Below are 6,451 nucleotides of genomic sequence, written 5' to 3'. Positions count from 1 at the left end.
GCAATGGTTGTCTTCGCCTACTGACAACCTTCTTCACTCGACTTCTCTTGTTGGCCGCTTGTTTCGGCGGCAAATCCTTGGTGTCGTCAGCTATCGCTGCGACATTGGAAGGGATACGACCCTCAATTACTTCAACTCTGGTTTGAAGCCCACCAACAGTTTCGGACAACTTCTCAAAACCTTTCAATAAACGTAACCCAATGTCTTTATCAACTACCCCCCTCGATGGATTAACAGAAACAAAACCACATCGACCCCGACGTGGTGGGCTCCTCGGTGGTGAGGAAGACCGTCCACGTTTCCTTGCGGATTTCTCCCCAGATTTTGCGCCAAGACATATTGTGCTAGCCACTTGTTCTCCATGGTGGCTTGTCCTGACGAAAGCTTCTTCTTTGGCATTAATCGTGGTGAGGGCGGAAAACTGTAATGTGGAAATGACATACAGTCAAGGTAAACAATGATACTAAAATGAAAACTTAAAACAACAATAAAAATTAATTCTTAAGTCTAAACTACATATTTTAATCGTAAACACTAATTTATTAAGCGAAAAAAAATATATTTTAGGTGTAAAACCTAAATTTAACTGAAAACATTTATTTGCAAGTGAAAAATCGAAAACTTAAGTGAAAACTAAATATTTAAGTGTAAACTAACCATTTCAAGCTGGAAAAAAAATATATTAAGCAAACACTAAATAAGTTAAGTGTAAACTAAATACCTCTTTCCCCACGATTGATGATAGCAATGAACCAATGGATGCTTGCTTCTTGAAACTGTTCACCCCGTAACACAGGATCCGGGGAGTCTTACCAAATCGCACCTTTTTGCCGGTGCCAGTTACTTCGTAGAACCAAATATTTAGAGCGACAACACATCCTCGCAAGTAGCCAGTGTTTGTCTTCTTACCAAAGCATCTTGCTTGAACTCTGGCGGCCGTTTGCGGGACATCATCCATAAGCCACTTATGTGTGGCTTGCGCCCATTCATAGTGCCGCATTGCGGGAAGATCGTCTACATAGTCTACAAGCCAATTGGGAACAGAACATGATGAGTTCGCGAACAACATGGTCCCTATGATGAATACCAACAATATCTTCACAAAGTTTTCTTCTTCTCCCCTCTTCCTGACTAGTGTGCTAAGAGTTTTTTTGATAGCTTCCCTATGTCTTTCATAGGTTTTCGAGAATATTTTCTTCAAATTCTGAATGTGGCTTTCTCTTTTTGAAAACCACTGCGTCCCCATCGCATCTGAGACCAAGAATAATGGATACATCCTCAGGCCTAAACACCAACAAGCTCTCACCAATTTTAAATTTTTGGGATTGCTCATCGTATCTTTGCAACAGAGAATCGAGCAATCCCCTCTCTTGTAGTACAGATTCAATTTCCATTAATGATGCGAAAGGAGTACTTTGGATGATTTCCAAATGTCTAGAACTCATGTTTTGTCTTAACTCAGCAATCGTTTACGCTATGGAGACCAAATAACACCTGCTGTTTACAAGGTTGGTTGTCATATGTCCAATACCTTCACCAAGACAAAAGCATTAACGAACTATCAATAAGTTTTAAGCGGAAACTAGAAATTGTAAGTGGAAACACATTTATTTAAATGAAAACTGATTAATTTAAGGGGTAAACAACATAGGCAAAAAAAGACAAAGCTAAAACTAAAACCAAACGTTTATAAACATCATCTTCCATTCGAGATAGAACGACACTTTCCAAATTTAAGCATGGATCATGCACAACAAACAAAAATAAAAAAACCTTCGATTAGAAAACCCCAGAAACCCAAAGCAGGGATGTAAACAACCTTATAACCTTCCATTAATACCTTAGGGTTCGTTGATTCAAGAGTATGGAGATGGTGTCAAGGAAACAACAATTAAGACCCGAGAAAGCTCTAGCAATCTTCTTCTCAATACCTTCAGTTGAACACAGGGCTTCAATGTGTGTAAGTCTCAGCATGGGCCAAGTATCAGAATGTGAAGGGGCAACTTAGAAAAGGCACGCACAGGAACCAACACTCCCCTCTCGGGATTCGTGGCCGCTTAACCCGCCACTTCCCAACGTGGAGAGAACACATCATTGATGTAACTGACGTGGCATTTCCGTCTTTTCTCCTAAAAAATCACGGAGTTAGCAACCGCAAGGATCAAATATTCATCTGTACGGAAAAAGAGGGATGGTCTGTGAATATTCAAACTAGAAGGGTCTTTCTGTGAATACCTGAACTTTGGACGGACTTTTTGTTCATTTCCAGTAAAAAGAAAGCAACAAGAAACATTATTTTAGGTGACATTATTATTTTTTTTATAAATGATTATTAATAAATCTTAAAACTAAAAATGAATTATTGTTTAACTGTACTGTTATTTTTTTATAAAATCCTCAAAAAATGTTTTACATATGAAAAACATTCTCCACGTGGCATTAAAAAGATCATATTGTATTTGAGTAATGTGATATTTCATTTTTATCTAATAATACTTCTTTCTAACTCGATGAAATTTGTTTAATATCATATCACATTCTATACAAAGAATACCCTTTATATTACTAGAAAAATATTTATTATATAACTCTACTTATATATTTAAAGTTCTTCTAATTTTTATAAATTTTTCTTTATGTTATTATTTTTTATATGCACACATTATTTTAGAATACCAAAAATTTCTCCATATATATATATATATATATATACAAGTATTTAAATTATTTAAATAGATTACTTATGTGCGTTTTGATTCAATAATTATTTAAAGAGTAAATATAGAAGAATAATATATAACCTTGCCTTTTTTTTGGATATTTTTGAAATGATATCATAAATATTTTATTTCTAGTTTTTTATATTATTTGATAGTTAATTCATAATAAAATGGTCTCTCCCGAATTTCAATCTATCCAAATCGTGCTTATAACTTTTCTAATGCCCAAAAACAAGTCGGCGTGTATTAAAATTTTTTTTACCTTTTTAATCTATTAATTTTAATTAAATTAATATTTTTATAAAATTATTTTTTACTTTCATGTCTATCATTTTTTCTTTTGTGCGCTAGGTTGCTAGAGTTGGGGTACTTGTGAATTTTGCTTTGGTTGCTTGCTAATAATGTACATGAGCTCAATTAGGCCCCTACTAGCCTGTGTAAACTCTCTTAGTTATTCATGAGGTTGTGTAGACTCATGTGAGCTTACCAGTGAGTTCATTTGGGAAGAAGATGAAAAAATAAAAGAGAAAAATATTATAAGAAAAATGGTTATTTTCGATATAAAATTTTGTGATGCAAAAAAACACCAAATGGTGTGATGGACAAACAATGTAAAATGTTGCAAACTTACAAACCATTTTGCATATAGTTCAAAGGCTTTGCACATTTGGAACACTTTGTGATGCTTTTGCAATGTATTTGAGTGAATATAATACAATATGAGATGTAATTTGATTTGTGACTCATGTTGCAGAGCATGTTCAGTGACAACTTCTACAAATTACAAAATGTGTGGCAAGTTTTAATGATAAAAAAATTCTCTCAACAAAAATGGCGTGCTTTGATTTGGGGATAAATATAATAAAACATTAGATGTAATTTGATTTATGACATAGGTTGTGATTATGGGCCCAGCTTTGTCTCCATTTGTTTGTAAAAACATTTCAAGCCAGGATTCATGGCCTTATTTCCAAGCAAAAGCTTTGAATTAAGCCTTGTTTTGTTTAATCTTTGTTGCCATCTTGTTGTTTAAATGTTAAGCCAAAGCCATTAGCAGCCTACCCCATCTTCTACCCATTTTCAGAGATAGAGAGAGAGTTGTGATTCACTGGAGATGAGATTGTATTCATAGCTGTAAGTTTCCTTGGCCTTATCTTGTCACTCTTCCAAGTAATCTTCTAGCTTTGTATATCTTAATATTGGGTGTTGTAGTGGTTGTAAATACTTGGGTGAATGTTGTCTTGATGCATTAGCTAGTAAGGGTTTTATTTGAAGCTTACCAGAGGGATAATTTTTGGATGATATGGTGATTGGTGAGGATCTTGATTTCAACATATGGTGTTTCTTAAATTTTAAAGAAGGATCAAGAAAGGTATGTTGGAGAAAGGAATTTATTAGAGAGGTGCGGTTTTGTGAGAAGATTGATTGATTGAAGGAAGTTTTTGTGGCAATATTGGGTAATTTTTTTGAGGGAGTACCAAACTATGGTCAATTCTCAGTTTGAAATCCAAACTTTAATTTGAATCAAAGCAGTTACTCATTTCTTATTATGTTTCACAAGATGGTTACTATGGAAATTCCGGCTAACTTATGCTGAGTTGGACGCCGAAAAGTCTATGTTAGAAATTTTTTTTTAAAAAAATAGCCACGTCATCTTCCAGGTTGCCATTCACCATGTGTGAGAGGCATCACCACGTGTCTGCAAAACCCTCTCTTCACAGGGAGAAGAATGGTACCTTATCTTCCAGATTTCTTCTTTCCCAAGCCGAGAGAGAGAGAGAGAGGGAGAGAAAGAGAGAGAGAGAGAGAGAGAAGATGGTGACTGTTGTTCAAAGGTTATTCATCGCATTCCTCACTGATCTTTGTTTTAGACCTAGAGGCAAAGGGAGAAGACATTTGCTCAGGGGGGAGATCCTTGAATCCAGTGAGGGTGGAGATCAACCAAACCCTAGAGCAGAAGGACGATGCCATGGTTGCTAAGGAAATAGGAGATGGCTGTTAATTGGGATATACATCAGAATGGGGAGGAAGCAGCCGAATATTATAAGTGTTCTCTTTCGCAAATTTATGGCATCATCTAAGAGTATTTATGATCTTTAATGATATTATCTCAGTTTCCATTCCATTTTAAGCAAGTGGTGGTAGTAAAGGAATTTAAGTATTCCTTTTCATTTAAACATTGAGTTAAAGATTTATTAGCTTGTAGAAGGAACATCCTTATTCTACTTTACATCTAAGAAGGTTAATGCCTTTTATTAAGAAGGTTCTTACCCTCCATATTCTCTTTGATTGTGAATTTGTGTTAAATATACATATTTAATTATTTCATTATCTTTGCAGTTGTTGATGTCATATTATAGAGAAATAGGCAATTGTCTGCAGGCACACTTGCTTGCGTGACTATTTAGTTGCTTGTCTTTGAAATGATTGCATATCATTTGTTTAGTTTTATCGTTCATGTTTTGATAATTTTATTAGAAGTTTTTTTTTCTGTGGTGCAAGTCTTCATCATTCCAATAGTTAGTCATTTTTTTAAGACTTGACATTCCACATTCTAGTAAGTGGGCATCCCTTTCCTATGGTATCAATATCTGTTGTATGTGGGAAATGCATTAACTTCATAATTATTCTAGAGTAGTGATTTAATTTCTTAGTTTACCATTTAAGTTATTCTTCTAGTCAAAGTGGGGGACGGGTTATGCCATGACAAAATAAAATTCTAATGATATGACATCTTTGCTTCATGTTTACTTCAAAACAATGAGTTATTAGCCTGGAAAGCTTCTTTATATTTGCCCATGAATTAGTATATTGATTCTTTTAAGTTACTTGATTTATTTTTTATTTTTATTTCTTTGTGTTTTTAGTCCTATAAATTTAAGTTATCCCACCAAATAATCATTTTCAGAATCTGTTTATTTAGATCTATTGGAAAAGGGACATTTATTGCTCTCACAATTTTTTAAATGCATCTCTTCAAAAGCTCCCAGAACTAAATTTGTCTAATGAGTTGTATTTAAAAGTAGCTCATTCTATCAAATACAAATTTTATGCAGCTTTAGCAATCTACCAATAGTTTGCATATGGGCAAGATTGGAAGAAATGTATGATGGTATAATCCAATGCCCATTTTTTTATTTCTTAGTTTCTTACTTTCTAAGTTGTCTTGATGTTTTATTCTGATGATTTCTAGCTTGGCTTTTTCTAGTTCAACGTTGGTTTACTTCCTTGACTTTTTCCTGCATTGATAACTCATTCACTACTTTTTCATCTGTTACTTTATTGAAACTAATATCCACTAAGAAAGTCTTCCTGTTATTTGTTGGATTGAATGGTAAGTAGATCTTTGCCTGTCATTGTTCTATGGATATATAGGATGGTGTAATAACCTGAATGATTGCCAAAACATTACCTCATTATGTAGAAGAAAATTATAATAGCAAGAGATTTATAACTCCTCCCAATTTGTCATCATTTGAGCCTAATATGGTCTTTTTTAGGGATTATTGCTGATAAATAGTCTAGTTTTGTGTGAAAGATCAAATATTCATTAAGCAACGCTTAATGCATTATGCACCCTTCTAATTTCAAGACACTTATGGTTTAAATTAATGTTTTTGTTTACTACCTATCTTAATATACCTTGTTATGGTCATTTGAGTGCATATACTTTGGACTTGTACACATGACTGTGCCATTAAAGAGTTAGTTAACTTACTTGCCTTTGCTGG

This window comes from Dioscorea cayenensis, chromosome 11, assembly GCF_009730915.1.
Source record: "Dioscorea cayenensis subsp. rotundata cultivar TDr96_F1 chromosome 11, TDr96_F1_v2_PseudoChromosome.rev07_lg8_w22 25.fasta, whole genome shotgun sequence".
NCBI classification, from domain to species: domain Eukaryota; kingdom Viridiplantae; phylum Streptophyta; class Magnoliopsida; order Dioscoreales; family Dioscoreaceae; genus Dioscorea; species Dioscorea cayenensis.
Note: the sequence above shows the minus strand (reverse complement) of the source record.